This window comes from Falco peregrinus, chromosome 8 (assembly GCF_023634155.1).
Source record: "Falco peregrinus isolate bFalPer1 chromosome 8, bFalPer1.pri, whole genome shotgun sequence".
Lineage (NCBI taxonomy): Eukaryota > Metazoa > Chordata > Aves > Falconiformes > Falconidae > Falco > Falco peregrinus.
Genome location: NC_073728.1, coordinates 1,742,924 through 1,756,838, shown reverse-complemented (window position 1 = coordinate 1,756,838; position 13,915 = coordinate 1,742,924). Strand labels below are relative to the sequence as shown.

Below are 13,915 nucleotides of genomic sequence, written 5' to 3'. Positions count from 1 at the left end.
CCTGCATTTGCTGGTTGTTTGTTTTTTAGGGATTATGTGTGGTTTTACTAACGGAAAATGCAAGAGTGGCAAGGCGCCTGCCAGGTACACCATGGCCCTTGGGGAAACCCTGCTGCCAGCTCTCCGCAACCCTGCCAGCCACCTGGGGTCTGTGCTCACCTTTCCTGCAGAAACTTAATCTAAAACCTGGGTTTTTTCATTCAAAAATTGTGGGGTTTTTATTTCAGATAGGCACTACCAATCCTATTGCAGGGCAATTTTTTCACACTGGACACTGTGGTGATGCTCTCCATAAACCCAGGAAGCAGAAAATGTGACATTTCAGTGATTTTTCATTTATCTAAAAGCTCTTTTCTCCCAGAAAGTGAAAAATTTTGCCCACTGCGGATCTTTTTCCTCTGTTGATTCTAGTTCGGAGACAATTAATTGCCATCAGTTCATTCAGTAATGACCCATAGGAAACCAGAAGCAGCCCTGTGCATGGGTGACCCCTCCTTGCCTGTCCCCGCTTTGCTCCCTGTTGGCTTGTGCGGCTGGTGGGCTGGAGAAACTCCCTGGCCGGCCTGGCTCCATTGCTGAGAGATTCACATTATTTATATGGAAAAAGTGCAGGATGCCATCTCCCCACTCACTCTGCCTGCATAAATTGTGCGTGTTTATTATTCATCGTAACACAGCACATTCTCTGTTTCTGTGTCACTTGTCACTAATCACTTATGCATCTGATGTGCGGATCCAGAGCAGGTTCCTAAGCATTCTTGGCTTTGAAACATAAGATATGCATGGGTAAGAGTTTATCCCACCCCCAAAATAACAACTTTGATACATTTTCAAAAGGGAAAGTGCATATGTTACAGTACTCAGGAGCAGCAATAACCAAACTAGCTGAGAAGTGACACGGACTTGGGTTATTTTCTTGTTGGTTTTTTTTCTTTTTGGGTTTGGTTTTTTTTGGGTCTCTCTTTAGTATTTCATGAAAGTGGTGTAAAAATCTTAACATTTGAATGCCACACGCTTCGCTCTGCCTGTGAGATAAAGGACATTTCTCTAAAAGAAACATACGCTCCTTGTTCCTTGTTTTGATTCTCCGTACAGCTTGTCACAATGCATTTACATTTCTTCCATACATTTGGAATTGCAACCCGAGCTGTGCTTTTGAGGAAGGGATGCAAACTCTTTTCTTCCACTTTTCGGAAGCAGTTGGGTGCTGCCTGAAGCCTGCCACACGCAGGGGCCGCACGCTGCACGCTGCCAGCTTCTTCTGCCACCCGCTGCCTCTCACCCCAGCGGTCCCTCTCGAGGTACTGGGCCACCACCTGGGGAAAGGCTCTTTCCTGGCGCTTTTCCCACCCCCTTCCCCACCTGGTTCCCAACCCATAAAAGCCGATTGCCAAACCTCAGTGGACGGCGGCACTGTGTCTACCCAGGCTTTTCCCCCCACAATTCTTCCTCCTGTCCCTTGTAGCCTCTGGGAAATGCCAGAAATCACTCTTCCCTTGCCCAGATCTGCTCTGGGAAGCACAGTGGAAACACTGGAAGCCCTGGAAACCTTGTGTTTAAGACACTGCCTTTCCCCCTGACCCCCCCTTCTCATGGCATTGGATGAGTGGCTGTTAATGGTGTGAGGCTGGGGATGAAGACCTGATGCAGCCCCAGAGGGGATAACGCCTGTTGGGAGAGAGCTGGTCTCGTGGAGTCTGGCTATCACTGTGAAAAATGGTCATTCAGCCGGGAAAACCCCATCTATCAAATTAAGAAGATGGAAAAAATTCCTGCATTTTCCAGTGGTTGGCCTAATCCCTCTGTAATGCTGCAAACCTGGCATCCACAGCCAGTGATGGACCCATCTACAGGTCTAAGGAGCGTGAGCTCCTCCGTTGGACATCTGGAATAGATGGCTGTGCCATATGCACATCAGGCTGTGACCCACCTGCACCACAGTCACCTCCAGTAGAAGATCTGTGGTATTGGCCTGACCTCGTGGGAGGGCAACATGTGGACCAGCTGGCAGAACAGTAGCCTGGCTGACCTGTATTTACCAAATTTTATTTTTTTTATCACCAAGCTTCCACAAGCTAGGAATTATTTACTATGGAAATACTGAAAAAGTCACAAAACTGGTCAAATTGTATGATGGGAATGTTTTCTTCTCCAAGACTGCTGAAATAGATGACTCCTTACCAACCTCCCCAGCTGGAAACACAGGGGTTTCATCCAAGGAGACAGATAACTTTAATTGTGCGTTGCTCGGCTGATATCTGATGGGAGCAATCTCAGCAACAACCTCCAATTGCAAGTCCTCCTTCTTGAGTGAAGTCAGCCCTATGATAACACCAGAGAGGCAGCTTGAAATTAGGATACAGGAAACCAATGCCAAAAATATGTCAGCTTGGAAGGTCATTAAGAATTATCCATTTGTGCATGTTTGCATGCCAGCAGTACCTTAAGTCATTACCTTGGAGGGATAGATTTGTCTAATGAACATATGAATTAACAATACAAAATTGTGATCGATAAATCAAATAAGAATTTACAATCTGGCAATGAATCTAACCCGAATGGAGTTTCACTGGATGTGAATGTGAGAGGAGCTGTTGGTGTTCTTTGCTAAAAATGACTCTCGGTGGTATTTTTCCACTTCATGACACCACAGTTGTAGGTAACTGATCTAAAAACCAGCCTGCCTGTACCTCAGGCAGAGACAAGTTGTTCTGAAGCTCTTGGCTCACCATTTCCAGTAGTTATTTTTTTAAACCTCTCCACCTACACCTTTATTGTTGGGTTTTGTTTGTTTTTTTCTCTAAAACTCAGCTTAGAAATTGACCTAGACTGGTACTGGCATAAAAACGAGCAGCTTTTGTATACGAGTTGGTATAGTTCTGGTTAAGTATTTTTAAATTTAGGCACTCAGATAAAAGCAGCTGATGTTTAACTCTGCTTTTCTGCACTAACATAGCTCAGGAGGGAGTTTTGATTTTTGGCTCTGAAAGATAGATTGCATTAGAAGTTTCCTGAGTTGTGGATTATAGCTTCTTCACGTAGAGTTTTAAAAGTCTAAAAGAACAAGAAGTTTAGGTTTAAAAAATGTCTTGTACAGGTAGGCTGGCATTTTTTTTTTTTTTCCTTCTAAAGCCTTACCCTCTTAGTGGCTAAGATCAATGCAATATACTCATTGTTTTTTTAAATAAGCTCTTACTGGAAGATGTACTTCATTTAACATTTATGCAGTTCTTCACTGCATCTTCATCTTTTTGGCTTGTGTCGTTTTGGGTTTGGAGCACTCCTAGTGTGCAAGCGAGCACCGTCTCTACAAAATACTGTTAGAGCTGCCACAGTCTAGCTCTTGTCAAACTGCATATTAAAGACCCAGACAATAAGAAAGTACCAAAGGGGTTGTAATGTTTCATTACTCTGTGTGATTAATACCTCCGTATGTGCTAATGAACCAAAGTTAGGTCATAATGGCTTTGCAATATAAGGTTATCGAGGGTTCCATTGATATAAAGGGGTAAGTTCAGCCTCTTGGGTCTGTAGTTCACCAAGTACCACTTCTTTTACAAATTTAGAATTGCCATAGTAAAATCTGCTATGTAGTTGAGGTGGAAATTTCAAGGGAAGTTCATGCTGGATCTTGCTGTTAAAATGATTCGGGCAGTCACAAAATGGGCAAAATGGGTTACTGAAACCATGCCCATAATGACACCAGACAGAAATGGTGTTCATTTGGGGCCCTCCAGTGCACCCCCAGCCATGGAGCACTTCACGAGGGCATCTCCAGTGCTGAAGCACACACGCGCTGGGAGTCAGCCCAGTTCTCCTGCAGCACCTGTGAACCTCAGTCAAACAAAACTCAGCAGATAGCAGTGTCTCCGTTTCCTGGTAACATTTTGTCCAAGTGCCTCCTGACTCATAAACCTCTCTTCTCTTTTCTTCTTTCCAGTATCTAGCAGCTGTTGATTCAAATTTTTTGCACCAGTTTTTTTGTCCTAGATCTGTGCTGTCCAATTTATCACATGTAATTTTTAAAGTGCGAAAATGTCCCAAATGTAAAAATCAGAGTAAGAACATGAAGGTAAAAGCACTGATCTTTGCCACTGTAACCAGGAAATGGAGCACTAAGACTCACTCTATAATTAATGGATGTCATTGTGCCTATGGATTGTATAGATAATATAGCAAAGCCACATTATACAGCTGGCTTCACAACATGTAGGCTTCGAAGGGGAGTGGGAGCCCATCAGAATGGCTCTACCACAGCCAGCTCCTGAAGGTCAACATGGTCATGGACTGTAATCATACTCCTTCTCCTTGGAAAGGGCAAGATTTGGAACATACTGAGTAAGTTTAAAACAAAAAAAAAAAAAAAAAAGGGAGTGTGATTGTAAGTGCGTTGGAGTGGAGCAGCCTTCCTCGCACGAGAGGGGAGGCGGGTTGCACCGGGCTGCAGCCCTGTGGCTCAGAACATTCTGGGGAAGCTGTGCAGAAAAGCATGACACAAGCCTTGAAACATTTAGGGAGGGGGCATGTTATTTTAATATCCCTTTTTGTGCTTAATAGAAAAGGGGTTTGTGGTTAATTCTTTATTATCTCCGACAGCAGTTCTCGCTTCGGCTCCTCTTTCTTTAACTGCCAAGCTAGCATTTTCCTTTTTTATTGCTCCTTTCTTCGAGGTTTGCTTTGGAATAGTGCCAGTTATCATTTCCCATTAGGGCAAATATTGCATCAAACTCATGATTAGGGATTTGAGGGCTTGGGAATATAATTCTCTAACATTTGTCTTTCATTTTCTAAGTCTTTTTCTCTCTCTTTGTACACACATATACGCACACATGCCTGTATAATCTGTGGATATACATATGCATATATATATTTATAGAGAAGGACAAGGGGCGTGCTGCATGTATATAATGGCACAGGTATCTTTACATGTCCGTGAGAGTTTATTTGTATATAAAGTTTAAACCTCTTCGCTTAGACAAAGGAAAAGGGAAGAGCTTTCTCCTCATGTGAGATTTCAGAGGGCTCGGAAGGTTAATAAAGGAGGAGAATAACAGATTTGTTTGTATGTTTTGGGTTAAATACTTCAGTTTTGCAGTGAAGGAAGGTGTTAAGAACACACACTGTGAGTGTGGAGATGAAGCCACTGCTAGGGAGCTGCTACCAGTTTTACCGACCCTACAAAACCAGGGAACAACACTGCCTATTTTTGAACATGCCTTTTATGTACCTTTTTTATTGCCCACCTGCATATATACAGCCACTTCATGTCCAGCACATTCCTCTAATAAAGTAGCAATAAATATTACATTTGTAGAAATTAACTGTTCTGCTGTATTAACATATGCTGCACCACCTATACTGAAGGACTAGATAGATACGTAGCCTCTGATTTGGGCATCCTGAACTGCTCTTAAAAGCTGCCCATTTCTGCTGGTTAAGCAAACAGGCCTAAATGTCCTGAGGCAGACAAGAGGCTGTGCTGGCCATGTGCACTGGTGTGGGCTTCAAGGCATCTGGATTTTGGCCTAACCTGCCTTTGCCTGCACTTCCCTCCAACATTTAGGCGCTGCTGAGATGTTAAAAAATCTTTCCAGCTGCCGCCTATTTCTGATGCTGGCTTGCAAAACCCAACACCCGCTTTCAGTACCTGATGGTTTTTTGGGGATATTTAAAGAATGTATTTTTTTGCTGGTGAAACTTTTCTTACGCCCAGTCTGGGGGGCAGGTGCACTGCAGGTGATCCCCTGCACCAGCTGCCCTTGTGGGGCTGGGGCAGGTGGCGATGCCTGGGGTCTGTGGTCCCCCCATGGGGCTGGCCACCCACCCCATGCTGCCCCCACTGCTGGATATACGGCGCTCCTGAGAGCCAGGCGCCATCCTCCTTACACCCGGCAAATCACTTAACCTCTCAGCACGGCAGCTTTCACAGCTGTTAACATGGGGAACGGTTTTATTTCGCCTCCTCTCGTAAAGAGCATTGCGGCTCCGATCGACCGGGGGCCACAGCATTATTTCCACTTACAGATAAGTTGGATTTTGGCAGCCGGTGAGAGGAAGGCAAGCGCATTCATCTGGGTAAAATCCCCTGGCTGGAGAAATAGCCAACGGGGAAGTTTTATAAGGCAGGCACAAAGCAATATCAGCAATATCCAGAGCAAATCTTATATCAGAGTTGTCATTTTTGCTCTAGCCCGGCAGTGGCTGGCTGGGGATTTGTGGGGTCGGCCGGGAGATTGGAGCAGGCAAGATGCGGAGTGGTGCTGGCCAGCTCAGCTGGGGTGGTGCTGACACTCAACAGCCACCCGACAGGTTCCTAAATACATATATTTCCAGGCAGCCAATTTGTCTGCCTCCAAAAAATTTATTCTTCAAGGCTTGTTCCCATCTGCCAAAAGAAAACATGTCATTTAAAAAAAAAAATATCTAACATTGACAGACAGGAGTGCGTTGTTGAGCTAAAGCCCTATGCTTTTACCTGAGCCAGGCGCCGGCACCGCGTGGTGAGACAGCCCTGTCACCCACATGCTTTATTAACAGTCAGTTTTTAATCGCGCTTCTCCCTGGCAAGCTGACAAATATTTTCCCCTTTACTCACAGTTCACCCTTTCTTTTTCTGACAAATACGGCGCTTACTTCATTTAAATTTTTGCAAAAATGAGCCCAGGCGAAGTGACTCAGTCATTGTGCAGATTAAATACAATGTCACCTCTTTTCCTGCTTGTAGTACAATGGCTGCAAGTTAAAATTATTACCGTAATTTCAGAACTTTATGCTGTAATTTCCACTGATAAACCTGGCTGTGTGTTCCCAGCCCTGCCTGCTTCCTCTGCCTTCCCTGCCTGAAAAGAAAGTCATGGTCCTCACATGGGGAAGCTTCATGTCGTGGAAGGTACAGTAAGCTCCTAGTTATTTTAGAAATCTTAAAGTGATTAAGGCAAAAGGATGGTTAATTATAATATTCTAAAAACACAGCTGCTAAAAAAAAAAGAAGTTTCAAGCAGCCACCAAGTTGTTATTACTGTGTCATCATCTTATGACATACTTGTGGCATATGGGAAAAATAAAAGATTAAATCTCCACCCCCGAACTGCCCCCGCAGGCGCGCGGTCCTGGGACCAGCAACATCTTTAGGAGGGAGGAGGCTCAGCCTGACGCTGCTGGTGAGCACAGGGGTGGCTTCCAGCCCTGCGTTCCCTTCCAGAGCCTAGAGAGCTGAATCTTCTGCTGGGTTTGCAAAACATCAGCTGGGAAAACTGTGGCTAAATCAAGAGCAGCCACAGTTTGCCAGGGAACAAATACCCCAGATGTGGCCATGCCAGACCTTTACTGAACTCCCACTCATGCTTTCATTTCTCACGTGCCGATGAGATAAAAAAAAAGAAGTCATTGCTGGTATTGCCAGTGGGGCTGAAATATGGAGCCCCATAAACATTTTCACACTGCCTCGGTAAAGAGTGGCAGCCTTCTCCCCATGCCCACATTTTTGAGGCTACCTCAAAAATAAATCTGCCTACTAGATGAAACCACAGAATTTTCCCAGAGGCAGCTGGTGCTTTGGGTGGGGAAAAGGTCTCATGCTGCCAGCCTGTCCGTGCCCCGAGGCCAAAGTACAGAGCCCCTTGGTGTGCCATTGAACACTGCAGCTGTGCCTGAGTAGCCTGGGCTTAAACGCATCAAACTTTTCAGAGTTACAAAGACAGATGCAACAACAACTTATGTCCAACCCAGAAATGATGGTTCAGATAATAGAAAAACATCTGTACGAGATGGCTGTATGGGGAGCTGGGCCACTGTTCTTGTTGGCAGAGTTATTCATGCTCACGTGCTTTAAAAAAACAACAAACCTCACTTCATTTTAAAACCAGAGATCTAGCAGGATGGCTTCTAAGCAAGGATCAAGGTGGAGACTGCAGAGGAAACTAGAGGCACTCAAAAGTAGATGATGCTGCAAACAGTAAGCAGGCGTCGTTGCTGCATCAGTGGGCACAGCAATGTCTGCAGTGACTTGGTGAGGAGAGCGGACTTTTTATGACTAAGGTCTGACCATCCTCTTGTTACAATCAAGCTAATGAACAAGCATTAACCTTTGTGGTGCTACAACAATCTACAAGTTGTATATACTGCAATATCATTTTTTTCAGTTAGATGAAGGACAGAGGCTACAGCTGTAATGGGGTTTGTACAAAGCCCCGGTTAAAGAAACCACCCACACGGGGAGCACAGTGGAGCATCCTTCATTTCCCAGTATAAGCATCAACTATGCTGATGTGGGAGGAAAGAAAGCATGCCACCCCGTGACAGAGACACTTCCAGCTTGTTATAAAAAATGTCGTTGGAGGTTTGGAAAAATACTGGCCAAAGTCAGCCCCAAACCTTTTTAGGTCTGTCTGTGGCTCATCACAGAGTGCTGGTGTCGCTTGGCATTGCTGCCCTGGCTCTGCATGGGGACTGCCCAGTGCCAGGGGCTGCAACTGGCTGTCACAGCACTCCAAAATCTGGGATGTGCCTGTGTGTGCTTTTCTCCCAACCATGGCTTCCTCCAGCCTCACCGTGGGCTGAGTGCTCCTGAAAAAACGAGCTGGCAGTGCTTGTCAGTGGGATGCACAGATTGGGTCTTAGGACTAAACGAAAGTTTGAGCACCTGGCAGATTACACCCATCCTGAATCTAAACATCTGCAAATATTTAAGATGCAACTGTACAGGAGCTGTAAGAGCTCCTGTGCATGCGTGTGTGCTCAAACTAGTGGCACCTGGTGCAGCTCATGCAATGCAAAAGCTCCCAATTACAGGAGACTCATCCCCAAAGCACTGCAAGGAAACATCCCCAGGAGGACGTGACACACGGACTGGGGTCAGCAGCAGGGTGAGGAGCGGTACCCAGCCTTCACTGCCAGCATGTTTTTCCCCATGCTTGGCCCTCTCCAGCCCTTTCTCACTCATGGAGCACATAGGATGCCATCGTGCACATGTACCCAGCTACCCATATGTAAATGCCTCACCGCCATGGGAGCAGTGCCACTGCCCATGCCACCAGCTGGCCACCTGTGCAGAGCTGCAACCTGGCTGCACGGAGCACAGGGGCTCACTCCCTGGCACCAGGGTTGGTGGGGGCAAAGTGTCCGACACCTCTTCTCTGCTCTCTGCCAGCCACTAGTTTCACAAAAATGACGCAGTGACACTACAGTAACAGCAATAACACCGCCAAAATATTCCCGTGGGCTCTCTGGGCTGCAGCACCCACCAGCAGCCACCTTTGGCCCCACGCCAGCACAGGGGAAGGCGTGCTGTCTTTCTGCTCCTCTGAAAATACACCCACCCGCACTCGTGAGGTTTTTCCCACCACGTCCCACGAAAGGCTCGCCTGAGTACCTTCGCTATCACCATGGCTTGTCTTAACTCAGTGTAACACAGACCAGCTTAACTTTATAGTGCTGGTTTTTTATAGAGGAGCATTTATTTCTTGTACCAACTCTCAAGGATGTTTTATCTGTTTTATATCCCATTGAATCCTCTGTGAAACTGCACTAGTTTACAATAATTTTATTACTTTATTAATTAAACGTTTTCCAACAAGCTAGCTATGGCATTTCTTATCATCAAGGGTTCCATTAGTTTTTAATGGTGTGAGACAAAATTACCATTTACCCACATGCAATTTAAGAAGCATCATTAACACAGAGAAAGCACCAGGTGGGATTTCTAATAGTTACTGTTTCTCATTTTTGTTTTTATTTAAAAGGAATAACTGGTTTTGAGGTTTTTGCTGCAAGGTTGCCAAATCCTTACTTTGTTTTTTTATGTTCAAGATAATTTAAAATAATGTTCTTCTATCTCCTAAGGCTCTTCTCGACACTATTTCACTTACCAGCACATCGCTGGGTTTGTACGCAGTGTCTCGATGCAGCCGGGTGAGTGTGTTGTCTGCACAGTAATCACCAAGAACAAAGACTCATCTGCAGGGGCAGCAAGCAGGGTGTGCGTGGGGGGTGTGCGCGCGCGCGTGCGTGTGTGTGTGTGTGTGTGTGTGTGTGTGTGTGCGCGCGCTGGAGACACCCCCTGGGTTGTGGGGCTGCAGGCGGGAGGCAGCTGAGCCGGGCCAGCCCCAAGCCCGTGCAGATCCCACCTCGCATGGCTCAGAGCCTGGAGGTGCTGCCCATGGGCTCCCACAGAGCTCGGCCCAGGCGCAGGAGAGCGGGCAATGCTCCTCAGCTGCGCTCCCCCGCAGCATCGGGGGCACGCCAGGGCAGGAAGACACAGCCTGTCTTCTTAAAGTTCTTGAGAAACTTTGACACAGACCCTCACACAGATACTGGTTTTCCATGCGAAAGACAACGGAAAACCTATGGTTGCAGTAAATACTTACCTTGAACAAAACAGGAATAATTAAATAGCACCTTAATACTATATTCTACTCGATTAGGCTGACTGTTGACTAATTGCTGACTCAGACCATTTACATGTTAATAAATGTCTGTGTTTAAGGTCCTCCTTGGTTAATTTCTTCTTTTTCATATTTAAAAATAATATGAAGTGGAATCACTGGGCTTTTTCCACTCCCTGCCCCGTGAACTCATTGCTTTTGCTTCCCCCTGTGCCCTCCTGCTGCCACGCACAGGCACAGGCAGCGTGGACCTGCCGCCGACCATCACAGCCCTGCTGGTGGCCGCGGTGGGTCCAAGCCAGGCCTCGCCGCTGAGACGTAGCGCGAGGGTCCAGATGGTGCACGATCCCGCGAACCGCTGAGCGCGAAGCGCGCGGGAGGGTGTTAGGGATATTTAGTGGGATGTGTTTGACAAGGTGTTTCCTTATTTAAAGGGGAGGGGAGGAAAAGGCAGATGGTGTGGCTGTTTCTAATGACATTCCCTGGCTGGGTTTTTTAACAGCAGACATAAGAGGGGCACAGGCACCTGACGCGCCTGTCTGCTCGGCTGCTGGGAGGGAAGGGGACGCTGACAAAACAGGTCCCACCACCATCCCTCACTACCTGTCCTACCTCTTTATTTGCCTGCAGCATTCGCCACACGGCTGTGGCCTGGCACCGGCTGCACAGCTTGGGAGAAGCCACTCGCCTTCCCAGGACCCCACCACCACTGCGTCCCTTCCCATGCCTCCCTCCCTCCGGCCTCATCATGTTTAATTTTCATGCCTCCTCAGCCCGGCGCTCACCTGGGCAGTTGTGCTGGTCTGTGCCGCTGCCAGTGCCGGCTGGCACTGCTGCCTGCCCCACTGGATGCTCTGGGTAGGAGGAGGGGGGTCACAAATGATGTTTTCCTCTTAGAGGTTTTTAAGCTCGCTACAATCAGCAGCAGTCTGATGTTTTTTTTATGGTTAGGAGCATCTATTAAAATAGAAACAAATTTTGTGTTTCCTAAATGGGCAGATAATTGTTCCATGATGAAGAGAGCAAATACGTGCACAGGGATGGCCTCTGCCTTAAACGCATGCCGAACGGAACTTCTGGTCAGATAAATTTCTAATTAATTTGCTTGTGCAAGCCACGGAACAAAAGCTGTAATTATATATTAGAGCAAGAGGTGCAAAAATATCCTCCCACATGCTTTCAGGTTACCCTGCTTCTCGCCTCCAAAGGGGCTTTGGGGTGGCCATCCTGGGGGTGATGGCACTGCAAGCCATGGCGGCAGCCTCCGCAGTAGTCTGACCCCCTGCAGCATCCCCCCATGGCAGGGCAGACCCTGCCACCCCTATGGCAGCCTGCGGCCAGGGACCCCCGCACCTGGGCCAGTGACCAGCAGGGTGGGTTTGGAAGCAGTGCCAGGCGGCTGGGAGCCGGCGGGCAGCACAGAGCGCGGCTGGCACTTTATGCTAATGGTCCAGTCATTATTCCTTTGGAATTCATTACAATCGCATTATTTGGGATTGGCTCATTTGGCGTCACGAATGCATCCATAGGATTTTTTTTGTTGTGACCTAATTAATAATGAATGATTCTATTTTACAGCACTGCTGTACTGGTGCTTTAAAAAGCTGTTTTTAAGGCAGACTTTTAAGACTTACATCAAAGGATGCTGAAGTGGCTTGATTGAGAAACATGCAAGAAAGTGATGTTCAGCTGCTGATGGGCACCAGCTGCACTGGCAGAGGCCAGGCACAGCGCTGCGCCGGCACAACACGGCGCGCTTGTGGCCAGCAGCCCTAAGGCTGGGCATCCTGAGGAGCTGCAGCTCCAGATCTCTCTGTATTCAGAGTAAATTTTTTTGCAATGGCAGCTCAGGGCTGACTCTTCTACTGAAACCAAAGTTCAGTACTGACCTTCTCTACTAAACCAAGAAAAATCTTTAACAATGTTTTAGGAAAAGTCTGTCTCAAATTTTGTTGATCAACAATATCTTTGGGTACTGTAAAGCTGTGCAGGAGGAGAAAATCTTCACTGACAGCAATCTTGTTTTACTTAAAAGTAAATATTTTCTTTGAATGTGGCACTTTCTAAAAAAAAACCAAAATCAAACCACCTTATAATTTTTTACATAAAACTCCCAGGAATATTTCAAGAGTAATTTTATTTTGAAAGCAATGAAATGACTTTGACTCTTCTCATTCTTTTTCTTTAGCACAAGAAACTTGGCAATACCTGAAAGAATACAGACACTTCTTTTTCTCCAGGAAAGGTGTCGCCCAGATCTTTTGCCAAGACCCACGTTTAAGCTACCTCGTGCCCTGCAACTGAAAGGCATCAGCTCCATTCCACACTGACCCCCAGCCTGGGTAAGTAAGCGTGACACCACAGCATGGAAATGGCTTTGCCTTTCCCTGCACAAGACCTCCTTGCTGAAAGCATTTCAGTTTGGCAGCAGGGGTGTCAATTCACACTGACGTCTGCCTTAAATTCATTCCTGGAGAGGCAGTGCAGGGAAGTCCCTGTGCCAGCTAAGCAGGTAAATCTGCTCAGTGTTTCTGGATTTTCATAGAGTCGCATCATTTCAAATCTCCCGTGGACCACTGAGCACATTTTACAAACATTTGTGAAAGCCTATAAATTGGTATAACAACACAAGTAGGAGTTTTGTGAATTCAGAGCTACACCTCTGTATCCTGCAAGCGCAGCCTTTTGCACGATGAGGCTGCAAAAGGGCGACGTGCCATTTGGGTTTGGGCACCAAAGGGGCCCCTCTCCCTGCGGGGTGGCAGGACCGGGCACGGCCAGGCTGCAGCTGCGGCTGCCACCGTGGTTTGCTGGTTTGCGCGGTCGGTTTTGCAGCAGGGAGCTGTGCTGTTCCCAGCCGACCCCCATGCTGCGTGGCAGGGCTGGCTGCAGGCAGGGCCAGGGCGTTGCTGGGTGGCTGCGGGTCTTTTCTATGGAGAGTCAAGGGGGTTATTTGCACGCTAAAACTGATCGCTAAGTACTGAGGTGGCTTCACAGCTCTGCCTTCCTGGCAAAACCAGCAGAAAACCACAGCTGCTCTCTCTGCGTCTCCCTATGGCCTTGAATCCAGTGCAAAGCTCATCAGTGAGTTTCATACCTTTGACACGGGCACTGTAGACAACTCCATTTCAGGTTTTTAAGGTAAATCCAATTTAAGGCAAATCCAATGACCTTGTTTCATTTCATTATAATTCATAGTTATAATTTAGGTAATCAACCTGAACTAACAGCAAAACCCATGTCTTGCGGTGGAGTATTTTATATATATTGCTGCTGTTGCAACACATTATGATTTTTCTTTTACGTAGTCACAGTTGGCATTACATCGCAGAGAATGGCTTGTCTCTGCCGAGAGTTTCAGCTCAGCCTAAGACCTCACATTCTTTTTGAACAACTGCAAGAAAAACTTACGAAGGACTCAGTAACATAACTTGTGACAGCATCGGATGCAATACAGTGGCAGTTTAGTACCTGATTTCTTTCCTGAAAGTTACAGCCAAGAAGGACTGTTAGAAATCTGTTCTTGCTTATCG

General features: G+C 46.7%; 1 long non-coding RNA gene across 2 annotated transcripts in view; it reads left to right on the top strand.

The window, feature by feature from the left end:
* The window catches only part of LOC114010363 (uncharacterized), a 50,004-nt gene that overhangs the window by 20,084 nt on the left and 16,005 nt on the right, over positions 1-13,915 (top strand). For both annotated transcript variants that reach the window (XR_008748553.1, XR_008748552.1), the window contains exon 4: positions 12,571-12,724. This is a non-coding gene — a long non-coding RNA (uncharacterized LOC114010363). The remainder of the gene's footprint in view (positions 1-12,570; positions 12,725-13,915) is intronic.